At 43.1% G+C, this 13,103-nt stretch overlaps 1 protein-coding gene across 1 annotated transcript in view; it reads left to right on the top strand.

Moving 5' to 3' along the window:
- Positions 1-7,974: 7,974 nt before the first annotated feature.
- Positions 7,975-13,103, top strand: part of MOCS1 (molybdenum cofactor synthesis 1) — a 29,699-nt gene continuing 24,570 nt past the window's right edge. The window contains exon 1 of the mRNA XM_021541771.2: positions 7,975-8,060. The gene's annotated coding sequence lies outside the window, so the exon portion shown is untranslated. The remainder of the gene's footprint in view (positions 8,061-13,103) is intronic.

Below are 13,103 nucleotides of genomic sequence, written 5' to 3'. Positions count from 1 at the left end.
GGGAATTTCAGCTAATTCCCTCTGTAGCTTGAGACTGATGATCTTTCTTGTACCTATTTCCTTTGTGTCTTAGGTATCCTCACTGTTTTTCAGAGGGTAATGTGTTGCACTGTGGAGACAGCTGAAGTTAGTAGAGAAATCAATCTCTTGTCAAAACACACTGGAAGCTTGAGAGAAGAATTACAATTAATTGAAAATATGCAAAATCGTTTTAGAAACTTCAAGGTCAGGTTTAGGAGTTTGGCTCCAGGTCTCTTGACTGTAGTTGTCTTTTCCAGCATATATCTGAAATTTAAAGTAAATATGAAAATCAGATATCTCAGTCCCACTTCTCTGCCTTGACCTTGTTCTCTCCTTTTTCTCTTAATTTTTTGCCATTCTGTGCTCAGAGTGCTCAGCTTTCCTCGTGGGTATCTCATGAGTGCTACATGTGGGCATGAAGGACTTGCACAACGGCAAGATGCAGAATGTCAGGCCAATACTGACAAACTTTGTTGGATGCTTTTTGGAACAGGAAGATTTAATGAAGACAAAGCTATTTTCTTTTTTTAGAGGAAAGAACAAACTTGCAAAGAATAGCAACACAAAACCCCTTGACTCAAAGTGTCAGGCTTAAAAAAAAAAAAAAGTAAAGGTGTTCCATTGGCTAAGATGTAAAGACTTTTCAGCAAAAAAGAGCCCATTCAGGTCAGCATCAAATTAGCCTGTTCCACTTTTGTGCTTTGTTTTATAATTAATTTTCTTTACACACACAGCATTTGAAGTTGAAATAGCTGGGTCAGGAGACGAGATTTCCAAGACTGGGATTGCAATGAATACTTCACTATCCATGAGTAAATAGAAGTCCAGTATAGTGTCCAGCATGCCTTTTCCCCATGAAATAAATAACCTTATTCTCATTTCCCCACAACAGAGTATTTCAGAGGCCCAGTGGCCAACCAGCCACAAGGGATGAGCAGGTACCACTGTAGTGACAGAAAGGCTTTAGAAGAACAAGGACAAAAAAATAAAGCCTAGCCCTCTCCAGTGCAGTAAGGCATGGCTGTCAAAACCTTTGAAACCTCCTGCCTGATGGCTTCTCTGAGCTTAGTTTGAATGCCATTATTCAAACTCTACAAATACTTCTCAAGGGCTTGATTTTCTGTTATCTTAGAGGTTATTTGTAATCACTGATGTGAAAAAGAGTGGCAGGAATCAGGAGAACAAAATTCTCTTCTTCTCTAGGCCCACTTTTCCACGACCTATGTGACTAAAAAATGCATAACAAAGTAATGATCCTCTCTCTAAAAACTCAAATTCTTCTAAAAGGCGTTGTCACATTTTCACCTTTTTTTGTGGAAACGCAACTTAGAATCTGGCAATACTGAAGGCACTGGGAAGAAAAGATGAGAGAATTGAGTGAATACACAAATAGCTCCTTTCTATTTTCTTTTACAATCATAGCCAAAGATGTAAAAGAGGGAAACAGTGAGATTTGGTTTATAGAATCACAATTCTTTATTGTGATAGGCAAGAACTCAAAAGAACTGAAATGACAAAGAGAAATTAAAGTGTGATGCTAAATCTGGAAGTAACAGTATCTGTAAAACTAAAGTCTTTGATATAAGCATCTAGGAAAAAAAAAAAGTCAACAGCCCAAAAAGATGCCCTGATATTTTTTTATTTTGTTGTTTTGGGGTTTCTTTTGATTGGTTGTTTGTTTGGGTTTTTTTTTGTTTGTTTGTTAGTTTTTTGTTGTTGTTTTTTGTTTGTTTGTTTTTTCAGTTTTCTTCCTGTTGATTTTTTCACATGGTAAATCTCTTTGGATAAAAATCTAACTTTCCCAGAGTGATTTTTTGTTACAGATTCACTTATCTTGATCAGATGCTTAGCAGACTGGAAATCATTTTTTTTTTTTACAGCAATATAAGCCAAGAAACAAGCAGTAAAAGTCATCTCCTAGGTAAACTAAAAATCTGGCTATAAACACAGCTACCTAGTTTTAAAAGTCACAATGCAAGGCAGGTATATTTCAGAGCTTTAATGGAACTTAATTGATTTCCAAGTCACATAAAACTCTTCCATCACAAGAAAGTCTTGAATGTCTGTGATCTTGCTTATTGTTTTGTTGGGATTTGGAGAAGGCTTTTTGTTATTATTGATAAAACAACTTGCTTCAATGTAAATTAAATGAGAAATGCTAATCGTGTTTTATCAGATCATATGTCCAGCAGTTTAACTAAATTAATTGCTGTTCCAAATACAGGACTAGCTTCAAGAGAGCAAGACAATACCAGCATTGGAAAAGATTTTTTTTTCTTTTACCCCTTAGCTACTGGACTGTCAGTTGTGCTGTTACATGGAGAACCATCACATACAACCAGTAGAGTTAACTTCAGTCCATAAAGCTGAACAGGATTTCTTTAACATGGAAGGGAGCAATTGGAGTTAGGAGGGCACAGCATCAGAAGTAGAGGTCATCTGTAGGAAAGGAAAAAGAGACTCCTGGTGTTTCCTAACTCAGGTGCCTCCTTTTACCACGGCCTTAAATTCTGCCAAATACAAAAAATGTAGGCATGCTAACAGATTAAATGCAATCCTACACCTGGAGCTGCCTGGGGCAGAAGAAGCCCACCTAGAGTTAGTTTAAGACAATGTACAAGCTTGTCTAAACTTTCTTTTGGTTCTGTCTATGTCAATCTGATGGAATAGGGTTGTCCTATGACCCTACATTCATTCTTCTCACAGTACTCAGGCATTAAACGCAATAAGCACACAGACCAGCAAAACTGTTATCAGCACATGAACAGCCTGTTTACAAGGAATGTTGAGTAAGGGTGTAACTGTGCAATCCTGCTCCAGATAAAGAGAAGTTTTGCAGCTGTCCTGCACACAACTCCCAGATTAAAAACAAAACAAAACAAAACAAAAAAAAAAAAAAAAAAAAAAAAAAAAAAAAAAACAACAAAGGGCTAAATTGTGCAATAATGAAGGCGGGATGTTGATATTTCATGTAAAGGAAGGAAGCCAAGAGAGAAGGGTATGGTCATGCATAAATGATGAGGTCAAACTCACATGAAAAGTCCTTACCTTCCTCCTTTCCTCTCTCCTTTCCTCTCTCTCCCCCCCTCTCTCCCTCCTTCCTTCTCTCTCTCTCTCTCTCTCTCAAAAATCTTTCCGTCTCTCCCTCCCTCCCTCCCTCCCTTCCTCCCTCCCTTCCTCCCTTCCTTCCTCCCTCCATTCCTCCCTTCCTTCCTTCCTCCCTTCCTTCCTTCCTTCCTTCCTTCCTTCCTTCCTTCCTTCCTTCCTTCCTTCCTTCCTTCCTTCCTTCCTTCCTTCCTTCCTTCCTTCCTTCCTTCCTTCCTTCCTCTGTCTCTTCATCTTTCCTTTTCTCCCTTTCCGCCCTTCTTTTCTTCCTCCTTTTTTGCCCTTCTCTAATTATACCAATCTCTACTTTTTATGCATTTCTTAATTCCCTTAATCCCCTTGTTGCGTGGCTTTGCAAAAACATGGAAGAGTAAACATATTCTTTGCTTTAATGTGTAGGATCAGTCAGATTTCTCAGTATTATACAGCCCTTTACTCTGGATACTGCTAGATACTGCTCAAACAGAGAATGCAAACAATTTCAACACTAAGTTTAGCAATATTAAATTTCCAGTTTTTCTTTTCTCATGAGTATGAGAGAAAATATTAATGATATTGAAGGAAATGCAGCAAAGGAGGATGGTAATAAGATGAGGGAAGAGAGGGTTTCTCCAGCACATGGAAGGTAAGGAGGAAAAGGCGAAGACAGCATTGACACATATTTTCTAACCAGCATGGCTAGTTCCATACCAATTATTTTCAGACTAATTTTTTCTGATTTCTTCTGCATCTGTGTGAGTGCATCTGTTTTTGTGGCAGACTTGGCAGTGGTATTTACCAAATCCTTGTTTGTAAGTCTGTGTACTTTGCAACACATGCTTTTAAATTCCATGGAAGCAGCATGTTCTAGAGAACTGCAGATGTTATTTTGGGTCAGCTACCAGGAGAAAACACTAGGAAGGTTCTCATGCCTCTTTGTATGTAATGAGGAAAGCAAACTAACAGAAACCTCTGCTGTATCAGCTCCCTAGGATTTCTCAAGTGTGGACAAGAATTATGCAGTGGTGTGCTTTGAAGTGTAAAATGCCATGATGATCCTGAGTAATAGACATTCTAAGGTAGTCATTTGTACCTCACTTGTGCTCTGATGTTTGACAGTGAATCTCTCTGTAGTAGTTTCTTTTAAGAAGGGGCTATGCTGTTCACAAGCAACAAATGTGGAGAGGGGTATGTTCTGTTGTTCTCCTCTTGCAACAGATAGACAAAACAGTGAACATGTCTTGGAAATTTTGCTATTTCATGCTCAGTTTGCAGGAAGTTGGACATGGAGGCTTTCCCTTGGCTTACACTTATGCAGTCTTTCCTAATGGCAGTCCCAGCATGAATCTTGACAGTGTTCCAGCTCCATGTGAGGACATGATGAGGTCTTCCACTTTGCCCTGGTTTCTGTTCAGGCATGTAGCCCAAAGTTTCAGAAAGGTGTTGAGTAATTCTTGATGAATGCCTTGTTTCTACAATGAGGCAATTGTGATTCAGTGTGGCAGAAGCATCCAGCTCACAGCCTGAACTCTCTCTTGAGACTTTTAAGTCATTATTATTTTATTAGTAACATATCTCTAAAACTTTGTTCAGTGCTTATTTGAAGCATTGGAACATTGGAAGTAGTCCAGCACTTTGCATTTTTATATTGTTTTGGCATATGCTCCCAGAGGATATGGAGGGGACTCTGCCCTTCAATTGCCCATGTGGGTTTAATACCCCTTGGCAGGCATCCAGACCTTTACAAACAGCACAGTGCAGAGTCTTTTGGGGAAAGTTAGCTGATCCCTGGATGTGTACAAGTGCAGAGAGAGACCCATCCCTAAGGTATTAAGTGTGAATTCAGCAAAATCTTGAAACAAATAAGCAGATAAATAAGACGGGGCTATTCTACGACCCCTGAAAGTCAGAAAGGAAGGCAGCAGCAGGAAGAGCAGGAAATGTCTTTCTTTGGAATTCGGATTTAATAATTACCTTGTGCCAAAGATAAGTGAATGTCTTCATGACGCCTAGAGTGGCTCTGCAGTCAGAAGCAGATAGGCATTATCTTGCCAGGATAGGATGCCACACCCAACTTGGTTACAGTGCAAGGGTGTGACACCACACAGCATCGTGGGGCAGATACACAAACCTCAAAGCCTTATTTTCAGACTACTAGTCCTTTGGATAGCTGCTGAAAAAAATCAAAGAAATCAAACCTCCAGCTGCTGTCTCAGGTGCTTATTCTTCATGACTTGTGACATGTTATGACACAAGATTACATGACATGACATGGCAGTGCTCCATTGAAGTAAACCAAAATAATCTCTTATGAAGATGCTCTTATTTCATTACGTGCATTTCATGGCTTCATTTAATGCTGGAAAAGTGTTTCTGAAAACCAGCAGAAGATATTCCTGAGAGTAAAAGTTTGCCTGTTGAGGTGTAAAAGCTAATTTTATGCTGGTTTAATGAAACATGCCTATATTTGTAAAACCTGAAAACTGGAAAAAATATAAGGCTTCAAGTATGCAAAGGCAATTAATTTCTTAACTTTCATGATATGATGAGCATCACCATATTCAACTAGACTGCAGATTCTGATGAAGAAAGCAATATTTTTTTTTCTCTTGATGAGTTTATAACAAATTTTCATCTTTATTCATTGCACATCTAATTAAACCTCTTTTGCAACTGAGAGGTTCACTGAATTGAACAATTATTACATTTAATACGAAGCTAAAGTGCCTTCTGCATTTCAACTGTCATTATCACTTACTCCTCAAATAAATCCAAAAATCCTTTAATTACATTTATTCCAATTCTACAGGGAGAAGTGACGCTTCATATAGCTACTGTAAATGTCAACATCAAACTTGTTTCTGCACCTTTTGAAAATTGCAATTTGGACCAATATTTTGTCTACTGCTTTGGCCTGTGTATATGTTACCTGGACATCACACTGGCGGACATGGCTTCAGACTGGATATTTAGCCACATTGTAGATCAGTCAAGTCTGTATTTATCTTTAAATGGCTTAAACTTTGCGGGGAAAAAATAGCAATAAGGTATTAAGTATTCCTGTTAGTCTGTAACCAGCCTAGAGACTGAATAAAGTCTAAAGTCTAGAGTGAATTGGACAGAAAAAGGGGTTTTACTACAGAGCAAGGATTTAAGTATAACCTGACTAAACAATTTAATCTGTACCAGCACACATAACTTTGGAAGTATTGGCTGACACAAGCAATAGTTACTCAAACATCAACAAGTAATGCACAGATCAAACATTAAAGGATTAAGACTGTGCAGAGAATTGCTAATGTGTTTTCAGTCAGTAGTTGCAAATAAAATACCCCTGACACAGCAATTTTGTAATGGAAAACAAAATTCTTTTAGAATGGAAATGTGATCATACAGTAGCATGGTGTATAAAATTGTGAGTTTTTCTCTTCACAGCTGCACAGTTCTAAGTCTGAGAGCAATAAAAGACATTTAGGGAATCACATGTCTTTTGGAAGCATAGCTAGCATGATTCAGGGAAGGCGATCCAGGGAAAATTTGGGTACCCTGCCAAGCACTCCTTTCAGGTGTCAAGTATATTCAGAACCAGTGGCTCCAGCTCAGCTTGGCAATGGGTGACCATGCTCTGCAGACCCTCACCTGGAGATGGACAGCAGGATGCTGGACTTTTCATCATGAGCCCCTTGTCTGTGAAACACTGAGAGCATGGGAAAAAAAATATATAAGGCAGGAAAACTGTAATATTACTTTCTTATGCTCCGTAAGATCCATTATGCCTCATTTAGTCACTGTGCCTATCTTATAACAAAGATGTACAGATTTTACTTGAGACTGGTGCTGACTGGATGAGTTGCTTCCAGCACAAATGTTCCCTAACTAACAATATTCACGATTTTCTAGCAGCCTTGCTGGGATACCTAATCTCGTGTGCATGCCCTTCAGTGCACACATTTCCCTTGAAGGCAGCCAGCAGCCAGAGCTCAGGCTCCACACCTGGCTTTTGGGGGGCTGCTGTGAGGGTGGGGAAAGGCAGAGAGCAAAGGCTCTTAGTGCAGGTTTGCTGCTGTGAGGGTGGGGAAAGGCAGAGAGCAAAGGCTCTTAGTGCAGGTTTGCTGCTGTGAGGGTGGGGAAAGGCAGAGAGCAAAGGCTCTTAGTGCAGGTTTGCTGCTGAGGGTCGTGGGGCTTGAGTCACCAACAATGATGGTGTCCTGGGAGGAATTTCGGGAAGTAAAAGCACCACAGATGGTGACAGGCCTTTGAGGGGAAACTGTATGGCGAGAGGCTTTGGTCACTCGGTCTGATCAGCCTGGAGGAGGCTGAGGGGAGACCTCATCACCTTCCTCTGAGGAGAAACAGGGAAGCAGGGCAGATCTCTTCTCTGGTGACCAGTGACAGACCTTGAGGGAATGGCAGTGGCAGACCTTGAGGAGGTTTAGGCTGGATGTTAGGAAAAGGTTCTTTACCAGAGGGAGCACTGGAACAGGCTTCTCAGGGAAGCGGTCACGGCACCAAGCCTGTCTGAATTCTAGAGGCAACACTTGTGCACATGGGGTGACTATTGGGGATGACCCTATGCAGGGCTAAGAGTTAAACCCGATGATGCTTGTGTCTCTCTTTCCACTCAGAATACCCCGTGATTCTGTGACCTGCCCGGGGAGCACGCAGCGGTGCCGAGTGACCTTGCGGGCACCCTCCACCCTTCCCTCAACCCGCTGGCCTGAGGGGAGCGAACTACAACTCCCGGCGTGCAGCACGGCGGCCGCCACTCCCATTGGCTGCCTCCCCGCGTGACCGGCGGCGGCGCCCCCCGCGCGCCGGGGCAGCGGAGCCGCATGGCGGCGGCGGCGGCGGCGCTGTGCGCGTGGGGGCGGCTGCTGCCGGGGGCGCGCGGGGCCGCCTCGCGCCGCGCCTGCAGCAGCGGGGCGCGCGCCGGCGCCGCCTCGGCCGCCGCGCAGGTGAGGCGGGCCCGGGGGGGACCGGCGGGGCGGGGAGGGCTCGGGGGGCACGGGGGAGCTGAACCGTGCCGTGCCGTGCCGTGCCGTGCCGTGCCGTGCCGTGCCGTGCCATGCCGTGCCGCGCCGCGCCGTGCCGCGCCGTGCCGCGCCGCGCCGGTGTCTCGTCCCTAGGAGGATGTGTTTGGTGCAGGGGCGCTCTGGTAGCCGTGGCGGGGCGGCCAGGGGGTCTTGGGCACCGCAGAGAAATGCGACCTGTCCATAGAATCCCGCGACGTATCCCGGAGCGATCTGTTTGTGCGGTGAACATGAGCTGACTATCTATAGGGGCGGAGGGAACAGTCAGCAAAATATGTAGTGATGCATAATGCTGCGTTCTTCTTTTGTTGAAATGTCACGCTTTGGAAGGACGTGGGGCACTCGGTCTCGTGGGCCGAGCCGGTCCTGCGCTCCTGCCCAGCCAAATTGGAGATTACACAACGCTCTTTGATCAGCCTGGGTCAAAACCCGAGTGGTTTGGCAGCTTTCGGTGGTTGTGCTCCGATGGTCATGCGAACTTCGCACCGAACCTGTTTGTTCTGGTGCTGGGACGAAGTCAGCTCAGGAGTTGCCCTGATACGGCTTCTCCCTATTTAGCTTTACATCCCTCGAGCGGATTCGGTCTCTTTGTGTCCTGATGCAGAAGAAAAAGCTACGCTGAAAGGCAAAGGTTCTGTAACTGTCTAGCAGAAATAGAGCATGGAGCACAGAGCAATCCCAGCTGGGACATGATTTATTGAGTTACTTGCAATTGCATGGCTGGCTTTAACAAACAGAAAATAGGCTAAAGCTACTAGTGACAGACTCCGTGTCGCCAGAATTGAAGGCATTCACTGCCACTTGTTTACAGGAAACCAAATGGATTCGTGTGTTGCTTTATTGAATGCTTACTTGACTCCAGAAACTAGAAAGGTTATTGAATTTGTTTTGTGTGGTTTGTGGTTGTTTTCCTAGGCCATAAACATTTTTATAAATTCTGATCAGAATTACTTTTCACTACTTTCTTTACATTGGGTAGCTGTAACAAACATTCAGGAGTAGTTTTGAGGGAGCTTGATTACAGCATCCATCTGAAAACCCTACCTCCCTTAGGGACAAAAAGCCATGGTAGCTGGAAAGAATGGGCTGGGGGATACGCATTTGTGGTATTGTAAATATTAGAAGTGTGCCAGGCCACTAGGTCATATCCTGCAGCGCTTGAGAAGTGAGCTAGTGTAACAAAAGAAAGGAACTGCAGACTTAGTAGCTATACAGGGATAATATACTCATTGCTCTTTTCTGTTCTCAGTTTCTCCTGGGATTCATCTGTAGAGAGACACAATTAGCATTACAGACATAGGGGACAGTGAAATGTGCTTTCAAATGAGAGAACATTCAAACATTCGAGACAGTTGTGAATACTGCTTGCCTGTCTTCTGTGCTGGAGCTGCAAGTATTCATGGGTTCTGTTTAGTTTCCTGAGGTTTTGGGGAGGAGGTGTGTGCAAAGGGGAGAAGAGAGCACTAGACTATATTTCAGTCCCCTTTAAAATGGTCATTCCAGCTATGGAAGGAAGAACTCTGTAATTCAGGCAGTTCAAGAGACAATTGGGAGGCTGTGTCCAAGGCCATCCACTTGAAGTCTTTTGGGTTGGGTTGCAAACAGTGGGGTCAGTACCGCTGTTGTACTTGCGGTGTGTGGCAAACAATTTACTTGTTTGAATCTTGGTTTTTGAGATATACTTGTCAGTCTCGGATGTGTTGACAGAGTGGAGTTCCTTTTCTAAGGCTAGAACAGGGCATGAAGCTACAGGCACTCCGAAGTAGCATTTTCATGGTTTGTTGAGTGCAAATGTTTCTTTGAATTTTTTTTGACTAGTTCACGGTTAACAAAGTTCGATGCCATCCTGCCATCTTGTACCCATGAAAATACATGTCCAGACTGTATTCTTGAACTAAAACGATCAGGTAGGATGACCTATTTCTACTACAAAACTGGAAATCAGCATATATTTTTTTTAATTCTTTTCTAGATGTATCATGTCCAGTAAGGGTTTTGATACAAAGTTTCACTTCATTTTATTCCATCTGCTCTTGCAATCCTGTAATCCAAACACAACTACCTGAAAATTTCTGTGGCCACAATGAAGCCTTCAGTAGTGGGATAAAGTGGAGAGTCCAGCTTGCCCAGAAAGACCTCACATGGCCCTAAATCTCGGCTGTGTTTCAAAGGCTCTGTGTGTTGCTGCTCTGTTTTGTGGGTAGCCAGTGGCAGTCCCTGGGCAGTGCTCTCCATGCCAGTACCCACAAGCATAGCCTGCTGTTTGGGGTCAGCTCTTGGGCAGCAGCTGCTGAGCCCTCACAAAAACATTTGTCTTGGACTTCTCAGCTCAGACCTCATTCTGGCACTTGGCCTACTTAGACCCATTTCAACCTCTGCGGTTGTCTGATTTCCAGATTGAACCAAGGACATTATGTCACCACTTCTCTACAAAGATGCTAAAGGTGAGGCATGACTCTTGCTGAGTTGTGTCTGTGACACTGCAGCAGTGTTAGGTGCTACACTGAGACAGCAGTGCTGTGCACAAACCCAGTGGGATTGCAGGAGCTCGAAGAGCCAATGGATGCAGGAGCAGCACTAACAGTGTCATGGATACACAGGTCACAACCTCAGGTAGTCCCTGAGGTCCATGCAGAAGTCTTTGCATTTACTCTTTTATAGTGCACAAATAAAAAGCTTTACTCTTTTATGGTGCACAAATAAAAATCTTTACTCTTTTATGGTGCACAAATATCACTGGGGAAGAAGTGAAGTTGGAAGAGTAGAGCAAGGATACTACTTGATCTTCAGCTTGATTAGTAGATAAGAATTCTGTTGTCTGCCCCCTTGTGTTTAACTGAGCCTTTCTAGTATCTGTCAGTTTGTGGTGTTCCTGGTAGTTATTAATACCTCTGCTGACAGCTTCCAATTTTGCTGCATTGTTAGAAGAGCTCTCCTGGAAATCATAGGTGAGTTGTCAGGTCTGAAGGGTTGACAGCTTGTCAAAATATAGCTGCTAGGTGCAGTCATCTAAACTCTCATTCTTTCAGTACTAGTATAGAACATGTGATTGACAGCCCAGGGAATGAACCTGTTTTTTTCATGGATCAGATAAAGCACACTGTATGACAGGGCATACTCCTCCCATGTGCAGAAGTGTCTCCTGACAACTATAGAGAGAGGGGAGTGGGGACTTTTGGGTTATAGACATCCCTTTTGAGTGGAAAAATAATTGGGCATTGATATGTTAAAATACCAGCAACCATCCACCTTTTCTTACTTCAGGAAACTGAATAACCCTTTTCCTGTAGCCTGGGAACTGTAGCAGGCTTTTGCTTTCTTCCCGTTCCAATAGCTCTCACAAAGGCTGCAAGTGACAAGGTTCAACCTCAACCTATTCTTCCCCTTCAGAGAATCCTACTTACACAACAACCTGAGGGAAGGCTTTATCCTTGCTCTGAGTTAACCAGGAAGGCAGCTGAGTTTTCATCTCTGATAACTGGCCTTTTCTGTGGTATTGATAAAAACATGAGCAGGTGCTGGGTGTAGTAGCAGTTTTGGTAGTACGGAATCCACCTCTGTTGGAGTTTAAGCTGATAGGTATCAGCTATTATGGCTTATGGGTATCTGCTAATTCCTCTGTGCTGCAATCTAATTGGTCAGAAACTGAATTCACTTAAAAATTCCATCTCCTGTTGTTCTTCCCTCCCAGACAAACCCATTTCTATACACAACAAGAAAATGATGGAAAGAAGTTCTAGTAGCTGTGTAAAACATTTTTCTTTTCCCTGTTCTGTAACTCCCCACTTTGGAGAAACTTTTACGTTTATTGAGGCCAATCTATGCTGAGTACCTGTTCTTTTAATGCTGCTTCTTTACAGTTCACTTTGAGTAATTAATGAAGGGCAGTATTATTCCTGTTACTTTAGCTGCCTTACCTTTAGCAGCCATGCAGACGGATGACAGACCAGCAACAGAACTGGTCTTCTGTGTCCCACTCCAGTGAGGTCTCCTTCCTGGAAATTATTTTAAGCATATTACTGTCTTTGAAAGTATGCAGTCTTGTCTTTCATTACATGAAAGTATCAAAGTGTCCCTCATTTGCCCCTACCTTTCTTCCAGGGGGGACAACTTTTCCCTTCTTTCCCTCCCTTTAATGCACACTCTACAACTGAGAGGCAAGATGTTTGTACTGTTCTGTCTTCAAGTGGAGTGGTAAGGAAACCCAATCCTGAAAAAGTTGCAAAAAAGCGTTACTGGGAAAGAAACAGAAGAGGAGAGCTCCCACAAGAGGGGCTTAGGTAGTTTTAATAAACCTGGGAGTGCTTTCCCTCTCAAATGTGAACACCTTTCCAAAATAATAGGAAGGAGAACATCAGATATCCAGCCAGGCCAGAAAGCAGCATAGTTTTCAAGGAAAAAAAAACACCTTTTTGTGTTGTGTTTTTTTTCTGAGTTTGGCAGATTAAAAATATCCTTAGATTGAATCTTTTCAGGCTTGAATTTTCTGACTGAGGAAGATGAAGAAATGAAGTCTGGATATTTACCTGGGCTCTTTCAGTTAACCTGGCTTGTATTTGGAGAAACACTTAAAATAAGTGGAACAGAGCCAGCATTTCTGTCTTAAGCAATGGATTCCCAAATTGGGATTTTTTTGGTAACCTAAAGCTCTACAGGAACCTACACACCCCTAATCTGGAGCATTTTCCCCGGGTGTTTAAAAACCAGCTGTCTTGTTCTGCATGCTGCAGGAAGGGGAGGTGAAGGAGAGTGTGTGAGCAGTGGGTGTGGCTGCACTTCTGCTGATGCAGGAAGGGAAGGCCGAGTCTGGCAGGGCTGGCCTTCACCCCATACGCCTCTGCTGCTGCAGCCCCTGAAACTGAAAGGGATTGCTTTCTTCCGGAAAAATGCAATTCTGTAGAAACTACTACTGCAGTTTTATCAGGGGTAAACAGATGTTTTCTGGGCTTTGAAACAGCCACTTTGTAT

The sequence above is a fragment of the Lonchura striata genome, chromosome 3 (genome assembly GCF_046129695.1).
Source record: "Lonchura striata isolate bLonStr1 chromosome 3, bLonStr1.mat, whole genome shotgun sequence".
Lineage (NCBI taxonomy): Eukaryota > Metazoa > Chordata > Aves > Passeriformes > Estrildidae > Lonchura > Lonchura striata.
This window is presented reverse-complemented; position numbering and strand designations above follow the sequence as displayed.